At 42.3% G+C, this 15,858-nt stretch overlaps 1 pseudogene; it reads right to left on the reverse strand.

Moving 5' to 3' along the window:
- Positions 1–1,845: 1,845 nt before the first annotated feature.
- LOC102008145 lies at positions 1,846–14,721 on the reverse strand (annotated as a pseudogene).
- Positions 14,722–15,858: the final 1,137 nt, after the last annotated feature.

The raw sequence follows: 15,858 nt of genomic DNA on the forward strand, positions 1-15,858 counted from the left end.
AGAAGCAGAGGCTCACACCAGGGTGGTGAGACAAGGTGGTATAAAGTGGTCACATTCTGTGATTTGCTAAGGAATCGGATGTGAATCCCTCCCCCAGGAAGAGAGAAATCAATGATGTTTTCATGTTTTGACATACATAACAAGGGGAATAAAGTTTCTATATTGGAGAAATAGTGATTTTTTCTCATTGAGAAGTTTTGCGCTGAGTTCAAGAGTTGCATTTGGGACACATTAAATTTTCAACGTGTTACACGTCCAGAGAGAGATGTCACTCACCGCTCGGTAGCTATGGGGCTATGAAAGGGCTGAGATCACTAAGGGAATGAACATTGAGGGACTAGAGAAGTAGCTCAAGGGATGAGTACCGGGCACACCTAGTTTAGAAGGAGGGATGGTGAACAGGAACCAGGGAAGACCCGAGAAGGGCAAACTGTGAGGTGGGAAGCCCAGGGGAGTATGGGAGCCTAGAAGACAGTGCAGAATTTGCCCCAGTGAAGAAGCAGCAACCAGTGCGGTGCACAGTTTCTTATGCGATCAGAGAAAGGAAGATGAACAAAGATCAAAGGATCAGCAAAGTCCAAGGCATTGTGATGTTGATAACAGTGGTTTCAGTGAAGTTTGAGGACTAAAACTTGACTAGAATATATTTACCAGAGGTCATGCTGTAGGAGGGCAAAGAGGATAGCAATAGCAGATCACCCTTGCAAGCATTTTTTTCTGGAGGAGTGCAAGTCAAACAAGTTTTTAAAAGAAAGGTGAAGTAACATGACTGCATGCTCAGAGTGACTCGGTAGAGAGCAAAACAAGGATGAGGACTGAGGGGAAGGGGCTTTAGGAAGAACATCCTAGGTAGGGAAGAGTGGCTGAGTCTCATCGAGGAAGAGCTGGCCTCAGATGGAGCAGAGAGTTTACACTAAGTCACAGGAGGGCCCCAGAGTGTAGGTGTTAGGGGAGCCTTTGGGCCTTTACTTTCCCTCCCTGCCTCCTTCCTTTCTCCTTCCCTCTCTCCCTCCCTCCCTCCATCCATCCATCCATCCCTCTCTTTCTTTCTTTCAATTCAAAAATTTTTTATTGAAGCAGGTTACAAGTACTTTAACCAGTTATTAAAAAGAGATTAACAGGCGGATGGACAAGATAACATATAAAATATATAAAACAATTATATTAAATCAGAGTATACTCTTAGATGCATTGGCCATGCTGAATTATAATAGCTTTAGGTTTAGAACTAGAAATAGACTAGTCAGAATTTTCAGACTAGGGGTTATCAGCATACTTTCTTCTTATGTAAGTCACAACAGTATTTCCTTTAATTCTTTAAGGAAATACTGAACATTTTTTTCCCCTGTTGGTTAACACTACAGACTTATAAACAGTGACAGAACAGGCAAAGAGAGAAGAGCTGCAGATTTCTAGACGGGGTCTTTGTTTATTTTCCTTCCTTATTATAAAACAAAATTTGAGGTCTTGTCTCCTTCTCACCTGATTTACATTTGGAGAAATACAGAGAATAATCTACCTCTCATAATCTTCCATCTATTGGTCACAAATTCATAAACTATAAACTAATTTAGGTGCAGTTTTAGGGAGACACCAACTCACCCATACTCATTTCAGACGTATTATATGCCTTCATGGTCTTCCTTGTGTACTTTTGAAAAGAGCACAGAGAGAAAGCAGAAAAAAAAGACAGAATCTCAGCATCCTAGGGTCAGATTTCTTAAATGGAAGCCCACACTGATTCCCAAGGTCAGAACTACTACTTGATGTACATAATGAAATGTTTTCCAGGCTTACAGCTTTTCAACTTTCACTTTTGAGTCACATGGGTGACATTATTTGGCATCAAAATGTGGCTGCAGAGCGAACAGTGTTAGCATTAACTCTACTCAACAGAAGATAGAAGGGGCTGCGATTAGTCTCCAGCAAACAACAGGGAAAAATGAGACCCACAGCAATATCAACTTGCATTATTAAGCCAAGTTCAAAGACAACCCAGTCCATGAAGATTTCTTCTAAGCTGAGAGGACACACAGAGAAGGACAATTTTATGAGCCTCGTAGCCATAGTAGCAAGGTCATCATGGTGGAATCCATAAGCTGAGACTATCAACTGGTTGGCCATTCCAAGGCTGCCAGGAAAAAAATGCTGTCCACATACATCTCCTTTTTGAAGGTGATAACCATTGAAGAAAGCTGGACTTATGGCTTCTTCAGTGGCAATTAATCAACCTGAGCTGAAGAAAAGTTCAGGTCTTTTGAGAATATCTCCTTGATGGACATAACTAAGGCTCCATTCGATCATCATACAAGCACTGCTCACACTCACCCATCTGAACACTCTACTATCTCCAGCCACTGAGAGTTATGCCAGCAAAACTTTTGCTCTGAGTTTTGTAAGCCCATTCTTCATCATAGTTCACTCTAATGTCTAGTATGTTATCACAGACCTTTCTATGTTTATCATGCATCAGAGATATGAGATATGAGATATGCTGGAGCTCGTGTTTCCTTGATTGTGACATCCTTTGTGGCTTGGCGGAAAACCACCTGGTAGAAGACGTGAATTGTCAGACACACAAATCCAACATCTTCTTGTTGAGTGGTTAGCAATTCAATAAGGGCAGGGATTATTCCAGACTTAGCTAGCAATGCAGTGCAAGAGTGACCACAGATACACTTCCAATCATTATAACCCCTTCTCAAGCAAAGTCATCTTCTGCACACCTCGTTTTAGTTTATCAAGGTATGGAACCAACTTGTATTCCTTAGGAACCAGTTCCCAGTCCAAGTCTGCAATGGTCTGAATTGCCAGAGTTCCCAAAACATTCAATCACAAATTCTTCCTCTTCATTATTAGAGATCTGGACTGCAAGGTCCCCAACATAATCAATAAACAAAACATAATCATAGACAAGTTTTTAGTTGGTCCATTATATTGGGAAATGTTTCTAATCATTTTCACCAGCAATGAAAATTCAGAGCCCTATTTAAGAACACCTTCAGCCCACTTCCTTCACAAATCAACTGTATATTCCTCTCATTAAAGCAAAATTAATGCAGAAGGAAACAAATGCCAAATCAATTCATTCATCTCAACATTCAAAGAGCATCACCTGTAGGATATGGTCAGTGTTTGCAAACAGTGATTTAAGCGATCATCCATACTTCTGCAGTAAAACAATCATTCTGCTAATTTTGTTTGTAGTTTACTGGGAGTGCAATGAGTTTGGAAGAAATCCAATTTGTACCATCATCTTCCACACTCCTGTGTCGAAGGACAGGTTTAGTAAAAGCCAGAAAGTGATATTCAGTAAATTTTCATGCTTACGAGGTATCATGTTTACCAGTTTCTCAACAATATCCATTTCCACCATGTCATTTTTATTCGTCATAAAAACACTGAGTTTCTATAACTAGAATAAGCAGCTCAAACTGTCACAATCAAGAGACTGCACTACCGTGTGAACTATACTCTTCCTCCTCATCTTCAGTTCTGTAGGTGCATTCTCAGCTGAATTCAGAAGCAAATAAAGAGCCATTTGCAATAACTCTTCTTGTCTTACCACCAGTGCCTGTTTTTTTTAAAGATTTTCCTAATCTTTTTTCAAGATTTGTTTTCAAGGTCCTCATCAACAGCCCTGTTCTTCTGAGAAAGCTCTTCATGAAAACTAGTATGTTTTTAACTCAGGATCAATGATATTCAGAGAGTTCCAATTTTATACTGAGTGATTACTCCATGAAACCAAGAAAAGCTGGAAAAGCAAAGAAAGACGTAAATTATGCTTGTAACTAACTCAGCACTTCACTCCAGTCTTCCCTCAGGACTGGCTCATGCACCAAAGGGGAGTCTCGCTCAGCAGCCGTTTTTCCAAGTTACCAGGATTTCAAGCAAGCTGCAGGACCAGGAATATCTTCGTACAATAACTCAAGGTATTCACCCATGGCACTAACACAGCAACTTCAAAATCCTCCGTTCCTTCAAAAGGAGGAGGATCTTTAGATCTACTTGGTTTTTCTTTTTCTTTTTGTTTTCCAGACAATCAATCATGGTGGTTCTACAAATAGTATAACAGCCGTTCTATTCAATTTCCTTTTGAAGGATCAGTAAGTTTACATTTTTCAACCACCTTCCATGCCAGGAAAGTTATATCTGTGTTAGCATTGAGACCCTCAGACAAATCATTTTTTGGCTTTCCTTTTGTTCTCCCAACAAGATAGCTCACTTCTTCAAAGAGGGTAGCTTCCAGTTCATGTTGAACAACAAGTGCTTTTTCGTGGAGGGTGTACACCAATGTTATTGCCTTTAACTTTTCTTTTGAGGTGTGGGTCGTCATCCCCTTGTATGGCAGTGCAGAGGCTGAGAAGCTGGCTAGGCTACTTCAAAGGACAATGGTCAGAGACCTGGGGAGACCAGGCGGGTGGGGCAGTTGTGCTGTGGTGACCATGGTGAAGCCAGGGCTCCTCCCATAGCAGTGGTCCCCAAGTGCCACACTGACTGACTGCCCCGGGACTCCTGCAGGCCCTCCTCAGGACTGTTCCTGAATGAAGTCAATTGGGAGCAAGGATAAGGAGAAAGTGTTGGAGACTGGAGGACAGAGGTGAACATATGTCACAATGGTCTAGGAAAGCAGAAGAGATAATTTGCTAAGAAAGTAGCATTACCAGGTCCACGCTAGAGGCTCCTATGAATCAGCAAGTCTTCAGGGAAAGCTAGACTCCTCAGAATGGCTGAGTGGTCTTTTCCAAGCCAAGTGAAGGCACAGAACGGGCAACACATTTCTAACATGGCAGCATGCTTCTGATACTCATTCTGATTTCTTTCTCACTTAGAACACACTGGAAACCTGCCCATGAGTCTGTGACTAATCAGTTCTGTGAGCCTTAGTCTGAATCTCTCTTACGCTTGAGTCTCAATTTCTCCAGACTTGCTTCTGTGTGTCTCCACCTACTTGGTCCCCCTTGGACCTTCCTCAGCTCTTGCTCTTTTGAGTGAGTCACAGAGAGGGCTGTAACCAATGGAAAGACAGGAGATGGACCCAAGAGAAATGAAATGCTCAACTAGGCTTGGTGACTTTCAGGTTCCGATATAACATCCAGTTAGAGAGGTCACACTGGAAATGTGACTTAAACGTTCAGGAGAAAGGTTGCATTCCAATGGTACCTATTTGTATAGTATAGCCATGAGACATTTTGATCAAAAGTGGGCCACAAATACAACAGCAGTCCCATAAGATTCTAACAAAACTGAGAAATTCCTCGTGCTTAGTAAGACTGTGGCTGCTGTTAGGTCATAGCATGATGCACACCATCTCAATCTCTGTGGTGATGCTGGTGTAACAACCCCACTGCATCACCAACACATGTGTTTAGTTATAGTGCGTGACACTTAGGGATGTGAATAAATGCCTGTGGTACTGACATGTGCATTTATCACACTTGTCATCGTGATCTTCAAGTACACTCCTTGTGCTTATAGAAAGTTTACTGTTGAGCAATATGGTGTGTTAGGGAGGTAGCAGCCCCATCCACCACCTGTTTGTTGCATCTCTTGATGGGATCAAGAGGTCATGTTGCCGGGGATCTAGCTCAGCAGCACAAGCCCCTGCCCGGCAAGTGCAAGGTTCTGAGTTTGATTCCCAGTACCAAAGAAAAAAAAGAGATCATGTTGAAGAATGGAGCTATAGCTCATGGTAAAGTCCTTGTTGCGCGTGCCCAGGGTTCAAGCCCCAGCGCCATTAAGAAACAGCAAAAAGAGGTCACAGTGAGGTGACGTTGAATGAATGGCTTACACCACCCAGGTTTGTGTAAGCCCGCACAACAAGCAAGTCTCCTAAGAACACAGAACACCCTGTACAGTCCAGTGTTCCTTCTTGTTGAGTGATTCTCTACCATGCAGAAGCCTTCAGTCAAGTCACCCTGAACACTTCCCAGTTTCCTCACGAGTCCCCTGGGCCTTAATGTCCAGCTGTTCTGGAACTTGCTTCTGGAACTCACCTGCTTTAGGTTAGTGTCTCCCTTTTTGACTCAGCCTAGTCTCAGTTCTGCTTTCACCCAGCCTTAGGTGTGGAAATCTACAAAACACAGGTTCTCTCAAGTTTGGGGGTTTCATAAGCAATTACCGGCATAGAGCTACTATGATAGCACCCATTAGGACAATGAGTTTCTCTCCAAAGTACTTACCTGAATTTCTAAGTACAAAACCGTGTGTTGTGTGGTCGCAGATCTCACATTTTATTATAACAGACTTTTAACAGCTGCCAGATATCATTGGGCACATAAGATTTTGTTTGGGGTTTGTTGCTGTTTATTTGTTGGTGGTGGGGATCGAACCCAGGGTCTTGCACATGCTAAGCAGGCACTCTACTTCTGAGCCATGTCACTCACCCCACACAGAGATTTTAGGAGGCTTCCAACCTGTGCAAACTCAGGTACTCAGATTATCCACATCTTCTTCATAAACATCCTCAATATCTTCTCTATGTCTTCCACTAGTACATAAATAAGATGCTCTATTATTATAGGTCTGATGAATATTTTGAGACTTTGGGGCCTGGGGTGTAGCTCAACTGCATAAGTGCTTGCCTAGCAAGCCTGAGGTCATGAGTTCGATTCCTGGTACAAAAAACAAAAACAAAAACAAAAACAAAAAACCAATCTGAAGAGACTTTTGGTAATTAAAATTATAGAAATGGCTGACAGTTTATTTTTATCCAGGCAGCAGACCTGATATATGTCTTATTAGAATTGCCACTCCATCTGCAAGTATGAAGCTCAGCTTTTACTTTATCTCTCCACACTTCAAAGTTACATTTAATCAGCATTAGTATAATGTGAAATAAAGTGTGGGATAATGTTCTTTTCTTTAGAACAAAGTACAAGGTAAGTTACGGTTTCTTTCTGCTATAAAATAATAGGATCCTACTACAGGTATATCTTTTTTAAAATAAATTGAGCCAGGTGTGCTATCATCCCAGTACTTAGGAGGCTGAGGCAAGAGGATCCCTGTAAGCTTGAGGCCAGCCTGGGCTACATAGAAAGACCCTGTCTCATCAAATCACAAACAACTGAACCATTCATTTATTCAACAAACATTTTTTAATCAGCACATTTCCAAAGCAACGCGCTAAACATCACAAGGGGCATAAAGATATATTTTAAAAAGCATTATTGCTCTTGAAAGCTTATAATGCAGTAGAATCATGTATAAACACACAAATAATATTTTGTTTTGTTTTTGTTGAAACAGGGTCTCACCATGTAGCCCAGGAGGGCTTCAAACTCACAGCAATCCTCCTGCCTCAGCCTCCCTAGTGCTGAGGTTACAGGCATGCACCTTGACTCCCAGTTTACAAACAACATGTTTTGTGTTTGTTTTTTTTTTTTTTTTTTTTGATACTGGGAATCTAACTCAGGACCTTGCACTTGCCAGGCAGGCGCTTGTGCTGCTGGGCTATACAAACAACATGTGGAAGATGAAATAAACGCACTGTAAGTACCAAATTCACAAAGATGCTTTGACTTGGGTTTAAGGAGGAAAACTGAACCAGATCTCAACTATCTTCTACTCACAAAATCAATGCTAGAAGCAACATAAGAAACAAAAAGAAAGAAAGAAAAAAAGGTAAAACCTATAGCAAATCTGTATATCATCAGAAAAGAAGTAAATGAAGGTCCTGGTGTCTCCCAAATAGCAAGACAGAAGTTTCCAACTCCATCCTGACAGGCTGTGACAATCTCATTAGCAACAAACTTCTCCACAGAGCAATTAGAGTTAAGGGCTGTGATGTTTTTCAGTGTAGAAAATTAATCTTTAAAACACACACACACACACACACACACACACACACACAATCTAAGGAAAGATAGGAAAGAGGAAATGGCCCACCAAAAAGATTTAAAACTTGTGAACAGATGTATGGAATCTTTCACTTGGCCATTATGATGGCCACTCAGAGAAAGAAAAAGAAAATAACAAAATACACTGTAGTTAAACATGTTGGTGCTTGTCTATTGGGAAACCTGAGGGCTCACTTGAGTCATAGTTTCGGGTGAAAAGAAATGGAATCAAAAATAAGAGCACGGTAACACAAAATCTGAGGGAATAGACGTTGGAGAAACTGCCTGTCCCAGGGGTCACACAGAGACCTCCGAGAGACCTCCACTCACCAGAGAGCTGCTTCAGTTGTGTTTTTCCTGGAGTTGCAGAGCAACAGGCAAAATTGGAGAAGGCACAGCTGTGGTATTGGGTGTATGCAGCGTGTTCGCACATTCACTGTCCTGTTGGCGTCTCTCAGAGGAAAGGCACCAGAATTTTACTCCTGGGACAAGGATCTCGGTCCTCACAAAGGCCGGGGGCTCACACAGCGTTATTCCCCAAACCATGGGAAAAACCTTGGCCTAGTAATTAATACCAGATTGAGAACAAAATACCATTTCCAATCAGCTTCAGTAAGTAACTTTCACTTAAAGAGCAGTAAAAATTAGGCGAAGCCAGTAAAACGCGGTGTGAAGACAGAGAAGGAGAACCAGCCATCTGTAAAACCCAGGCCTGCCCACCAGAGGAGGCAAGAAGGATTCCATATTAAGAACTGGCAGGTAAACTGGGCATGATAGTTCACCCCTGTAATCCCAGCACTCTGGAGGCTGAGGCAGGAGGATCACCATGAGTTCAAGGCCAGCCTGGGCTTCATAGTAAGTTCAAGGCCAACCTGAAAGACATTGTGAGACTCTAGTGAAACTCTGTATTATCTCTACTGTTTTATTTAATAATTTTTTTATTCTCTTTAATGGTTTGAACAATCTTCCATTCTTTGTTTGTTTGTTTTTGTTTTTGTTTTGTTTTTCCAGTACCGGGAATTGAACTCACGACCTTGCGCTTGCCAGGCAGGCACTGTGCCACTGAGCTAAATCCCCAGCCCCCAATCTTCCATTCTTACCTCTGGTAATCTGAGTAACTTCATTGAAGGTAACAATATGTAATATAACAGTTAATTATATAACTTAATTCCTATCATTTTGTTTTGAAACCCCATATCACTGTTAATGTTCTTGCTTTGTTTTGTTTATGTCTGTGATGTTGGTATGTTACTATTCTTCTTATTTTTTTTTTTCTTGGTCTTTTTGAGGCGGGGTCTGGCTGTACAGTTCAGGCTGGCCTTGAGCTCACTTTGTAGCCCAGGCTGGTCTTGAACTTGCAAGGATCCTCCTGCTTCAGCCTTCCTGGTGCTGGGATTATAGACGAGCACCACCACATCTGGTTCTTCTTTTTTTTTTTTACTGCTCTCTTTAAAATAAAATTTAAAAAAAAGAAAGAGAAAGAAAAAGAATTGGCAGGCAAACAGAAATCTCACCCACATATCCCTCAATTCGAGTAGATGCTAGGGACCGAGATAAATGAACCGAGAATGTAACTGGGATTGAATGCTGAGGGAAGAAAGCAAGGCCGCGAAGCCGGACAGAGCAGGTGAGGCAGGTGCTGCTTGCAGAGGAGCCCCGGGGCACGGGTGGCTCCGGAAGAGGCTGGGTCCTGCACTGAGGGAAGCTGGGAGCAGATCATCCCCAGCGGTTTCCAAGAAAGGGCCTCGGAGTGGAGTTAGCTAAGGGGAGCGCGGTGGGGACCACGCAGGCGGTCACGGGGCTGAGGCAGGAGAGTCTGGGCAACCACTTGGCTTTGACTCCTGAGCCAACCACTTTGACTCCTGAGCAACCACTTGGCTTTGACTCCGGGGAAGGCGCTGGGAGCTCCAAGCCGGGGAATGTGTGACCCCAGGTGGCTGCTCTGTCCAAGGCCAGACGGGCAATGGCAGAAGCGAAACGACACATTTATGAGGCCACTGCAGTCATCCAGGTCAGGGGTCAGCGAACCTTTTCTTTGACAAACCAGCTAGGAAATATTTTTGGCTTTGTACACCATATGGTCTGGTGGCAGCAGCTCCACCTCACAAGGGTAGCGCGAAAGCAGCCAGGCTTCCCGGATTTGCTCCTTCCGAGGCCCAAACTGTAGTTTGCAGGCGGCCTCCCGAGCTGAATGATAACGGTGACTTGAGACAGGTAGCTGTAGAGGTCTTGAGGTATAGTTGGATCCTGTCTGTTCTTTAAAGTAGCAACCAAAGGGATGTGGCAATAGATCACATCTTGCTATGAATGGAAGAAATCATGGGTGACTTCAAGATTTTTTCCCTTAAAAAAAATCTGAAGAATAGTTATCTTTGTACAGTTGTGTAGGTTGTACACTGCACAGAACAATACATTTAAAAGGGTTCTGATTTTATTATATACGCACTTGTTTTGTATTATTTATTATCATAATTTTCTATTGATATTACCAAATTATTCGAAGCACTGACCCCCAAAACATTAGACATTGCCTGAAATTGTGTTATGCAGATTACTCTTTCTACATATCCTTCTTTCTGCATATTGTAGAGGCCTTTGTTCCCTGTTGGCATTGCACTAGCTGGACTTAGGACACCCATGGCCTCAAATATGCCTCCAACTACAAATATGTCTTAGTGTCTTCATTCTCCCCATATGTTGCACTGGAATGGTAGACTGGAATTACCTTATTAGAATTCTAATAACGTTTCCATGAGATTACAAATGTGGATTTTTCTGGACCTCAACAAGGTCTCAAAGGGCTTTCTATAAATAAGTAGAAATTGGAACCCTCATTAATTATTGGTGGGAATGCCAAATGAGTAGTGATTGAAAAACACTACTATATTTCCTCAAAAAATTAATCATAAAATTACCATATGATCCTTGGGTGTATAGCCAAGATAATTGAAAGAACATGAAAAGAAATCTGCACACCCAAATTCACAGCAGCTTCACTCATAATTACCAAAAGAGGGAAGCAATGCAAGAGTCCATGGATCAATAAGATATGATGCATACATATAAAGAAATACTTTTCAGCCCTAAAAAGGGAGGAAATCCTAGCACAACACATGCTACAACATGGTTGAATCTTGAGGATATTATGCAAAATGAAACAAACCAGTCACAAAAGGATAAATAGTTCATTATTCCCCTTTTATGAGATACACAGAGCAGTCATGACAGCGCTGGTCCCCAGAACGTAAGCACTTTGAGCTGAAGGACACGGCAAAGCCTCAGAAGCAGGGTCTCTCTGCCCTTCTTCTGCCCTCAGGTCTCCTGTTCCTCTTTGTCCCCTAAAGCAAGACACAAGAACCAGAATCCTTCTTCCCTAAGGCAGGTAACAGAAACTAGAACTGTTCTTCCCCCAGAACAAGCCATAACATCTACAAAGGTCATTCTTTCGCTTCTTTCTTGAAGACGTATTCCACGGGGCTTCTGCCCATACCACAGATAGACAGACAGACAGACAGGCCAGGAGGAACCTGAACACACAGGCTCATGGAGCTCCCCCAGTGTATCACCATTGTGTCACTCTCTTTTGTCCAATCACATTTCTACGCTCCTGTCATTCCTCACCCGAACTATGTATAAAAATAGGTCCTTGGGTTTTCATTTTTGAAGCCTCCCTGAGTCATGTGAAGTTTTGATTAAACAAATTGTTAGGCTTTTCTTTTGTTAACCTGCTTTTGTCACAGGAGTGACAGCCATCACCTTTATTGAAGGGTAAGGGAAGATACCACACCCCTCTCCCCTTCCCCCGACAGCCATATGGAAATGGAAAAGTGCTGCCAATCGTTGGGGCCAAGACTGTGAAAGGGCTTACCGGGCACACAGTTTCAGATGGGGACACTGAGAAAGTTCTGTGGGTGGTTGGTGGCAATGGCTGTGCAGCAATGTTGTGCCTTAAAATGGCTCTTGTACCTTACCACCGTTACACCTTCAAATGGTTGAGTCAGGCAGAGTGATGCAGGCCTGTGACACAAGCTCCTTGGGAGGCTGAGGCAGTAGGATCACAAGGTCAAGACCAGCCTGGGCAATTTAACAAGATTCTGCTTTTAAAAATGAAAAGGGCTGGAGACACAGCTTCATGGCAGAATGCTTGGGTTCAATCCCTAGTACCACCCCCCCCAGCAAAAAGAGTCAAAATGGTCAATTTCATGTCTTATATATATTTTATCATCATAAAAAGAAAAAAAGACTATATTAAAAGGTCTGCTTTTCTTTCTCGAGGGATAACTGTAGGAGAAAATAATGGAGAAATTTGAAGTCACAAAAAACATTCAGGAAAACATACATTGAATGCCTATGAATTTGAGGTCAGCCGACCTGCAGGTTTCTTCCCAAGAGTAGTGTTCAAGGCAATTTCTTCCACAAATCTCCTCTCCTGGCACAGACTGTCCAGTTAGGCTAACTGCAGGACGGGGGAAATGCAGTTTCTTTCTAGTGGCAATGCTAATGACTGTACCACAGCCGTGAAAAAGTGATTGAGAGCAAAATACCATTTCCAATCAGCTTTGCTAAGTAACCTTCACTTAAAGAACAGTAAAAATTAAGCCAAGCCAGTAAAACGCGGTGTGAAAACGGAGAAGGGGAACCAGCCATCTGTAAGATCTGAAGTTCCTTGCCAGGCAGGCTGAGGGGAGAGCTGCGGGGGGTTAGAACAAGCTAACCTGCGGGATGGTCCTCCCTTTGTGACTTGCTGCTGTCACCTTCCCAGTTCCCCAGGACACTAGCCTGGCCTCTTCTTTTCAGTGGCTCCCTCTTTGCCAGGTTAGACGGCCTCACTGGTGTGGCCTTGACAGTGAGTGTTCATTTCACTGCTGTGAAAGTTTAATGATTGAAAGGCCATGCCACAGCACTGGACTGCAGAACTCTTTCTCTGGTTCCCGTGAAGCCCTTTTGATTCAGAATGTTCTTTTGACAGGATTGGGGCACATCCCATTTTGTAGGGTTGTGGCAAACTCTGCGTTTTTTCTCTGCTACTTCCTACCCTGCCTACACGGTAGGCAATTAATGAAACGCCCTTGCTTGGAGTGGTGCACAGTCTGGCCTGCCTACCCCTAGCCGCCTCCCTTGGGCTTCAGTAGGGAGGCTACCTCTACAGCCCTGCCTGAAAGAAATCAGACCAGTTGCTCAGTTTACGGTGTAATCTTTCTCTCTTCCTCCCTCCCCCTTTCTCCTCCCTCCCTCCTTCCTACTTCCTTGGTGGAAAGGATGACTGAGTGTGGGAGGGTGGGGGAGATGTTCTAAAACAATAACCACTGACCTTTCTGTCACATTATTGGAGCATATTGGGAAGGAGGAAACAAAACATACAGAAAGAACAAAGTTAGGTGCAGATGTAGTTGAAAGAGAAGGGAGGGGTGGGGAGAGGAAGGGAGGAAAGGAGGGAAAGAAAGATAAGGGAGAGGGGGAGGGAAACATGAGGAAAGAAAAGGGGAAGAACCATTTCAACACCAACTTGATTTAATTATGGGCAAGATGGATTCCAAGGCTGATGTGGGTAGCCCAGTGGCTCAGGGTTATACTACTGATGGATTGGGATCTTCCCATCATGGCACCAGACCAAGACTGGCAACAGTGACTGATTACTCCAGAAAGTAGGCGACAAAATCATTTGGATCCTCTCTGAGCACCTGCCAATGGATTCACCAGCAGACACCTAGAAAAGTTGCCTCTGTGAGCTCTGGCTGGAATGCATTGGAATCAATTCTGTCCTGAGGATAGGAGTACATATATTAGAGCTCTATAGAGGAACAGAAACAATACAAAATGTATGTGTAATTATATAAGGGAATATTAGAAAAGCCTACAGGACCAGAAGCACAAGATTCATAATGGCTGTCTGTGAGATCAGAGGCAGAAGAATCCAAAATGGCCATCTGTGCCAGAGGATCCAGCAGCAGTAGAAGTTTGAAGGCTAAGAAGCTCCCTGTACAGTCTGTGGTGTGAGTCTGTGTTAGAAGGAGAAGAAACATCCAAAGCCAGTGGTGAAGACTAAGTTCCTCACTTCCTCATTCTTTCCCTTTTCATTCATCCAGACTATAGGCCTATTGGTTGGTGCCACTCATATCTGGGGAGGTCACCCCTTTCAGTTTGCTGACTACATGTCAGTCATCCATGGGCACAGCCAGAACTTCACTAATCTGCTAGGAGGTTCTTACTCAATTCAAGTGGACATATCACAGTTAACCATCAGAACCCATGTGCACTATTTCTCTTAAATAGTTTCAATTTGGATTATTTCACAATATTTACAATTATATCCTAGAAGTGCTTGAATACCAGCTTTTGATGGTTAAATACTTTCTAAACGTAAGTCCTGAAACTCTGCCTTAGATCAATTTGGATCAATCCAATGAACTGTTTTAATTTGGAACTCCTGGAGGAATTCTATCTGAAAAGAAAAGTGCTCAAATGTGATGTCTAGGATGTACATAAATTTAAATTTGGGACCTTGTGGTCACAAAAAGCTATCATTTTTGGTTTTCGGACCTGGGCAGAGAGAACCACATTAAGTATCAGATGCTGGTAATATCAAACAGTACCAGAAGAGCTGAAGTATCTTGTACAACAGTGACAGTTCACTGGATACTTTTGACATCATTTCCTCAGTTTAACTATTCTCATTTTGAAATGAACCAAAATTCAAAACATATCACAGACATGGAAATGTGTGTATTTGAATCTGTAGCAGTCTTGAGGGCCACTCAGACGCTCAGCTTCTGGAACTTGGCTGAGACTACTTACCTGGGAGCTGTTTGTTATTCCACAGTCTGAGAGGCTTCCAGGAATTTCTTTTGAAAGGGGTCAGTAGGAATTCCTTTAGTTCTACCATCCTTAAGTGGCTTTCCCCCACAGGCAGGTGCTGCGGCTTGACCCTGCAATCTAAAAATAACCAGCCACCTTCCTTTAATCGTGCCTAAAAGTGACAGTGGCTGCTGGGTGTCCTTTCCACCAGTGGGGAGAACTTCAGTAAATGCTTTTCTCTGAATCTCTGCTGTTTCCCCTGGCAAGTAAGATCAATAGCATTCATAATGGACTTCAGGGCTGTTATATAAAAGCAAACTGCTGCTGTCTTCTCTAATGAAGAAAGTTCTGGAGGATACACTGGAAGAATGGAGTATTATTATTTGCTCTGAATTTATTTGTTTGTTTATTTATTTGTTTATTATTGGCAGCAGTGAGGAAAAACCCCAAGGCCTCATGATGCTATAGTATTCTCTCTACCACTAATCAACACCCCGGTCCCTGAATACTTTTTAACACCAGGCTTCAGCAAGTGTTTATAAGCATCAGGATTTTTGGGTCCAAGCTGTATTTGACTCTGGAATAAAAAGGCTAGTCTAAGTTTTATTTGTGACAGGGTGGATGCTTTTCTTTAAATTTTATTTGTGACTGGATAGACACTTTTCTATCTCTGAATCAAGTAACTTGCCTAAACTTTCTGGGTGTCAGTGTCCTCACCTAAAACTGCATTGATGACAGATGATTGACATCACCATCACATTCACTGTTTGACAGTGTGTTCCGATTACTATAATGACAATTTGAACGTATTAAATTCTCTATAATTTATTCTATAGTTTCTTTAAACAACAGTAAATGATTCCCTATTCCACAAAGATCCTTCACATATCCAGTGCCACAAAAGTTGCTGTCATAATCGTTTTTATGGCTTAGAAAAAATAAATGAATTAAATGAATTGCCACAGAGTTTATATTACATTAAAGCCTGAATAACATCATATGTAAATTGTACTAATATGTTTAAAAGTAAATGAAGCTAGAACACCTTTTTTTCCCCTAGATTAAAGTGTTATGGTCAAGCTTTGGAAAATGATAGCAGAATTTACTGGTCGACTTTGAAATAACTGGTGATAGCTATTCCATTAGAATTATTAAATTCCACTAAATTTATTCAATTCAAAACGCTGTCAGGCTTTCACTTGTATTGTTCCAGTCTAAGTACTAC

Source organism: Chinchilla lanigera, unplaced genomic scaffold (assembly GCF_000276665.1).
Source record: "Chinchilla lanigera isolate Chin_1 unplaced genomic scaffold, ChiLan1.0 scaffold00035, whole genome shotgun sequence".
Taxonomy (NCBI): Eukaryota; Metazoa; Chordata; class Mammalia; order Rodentia; family Chinchillidae; genus Chinchilla; species Chinchilla lanigera.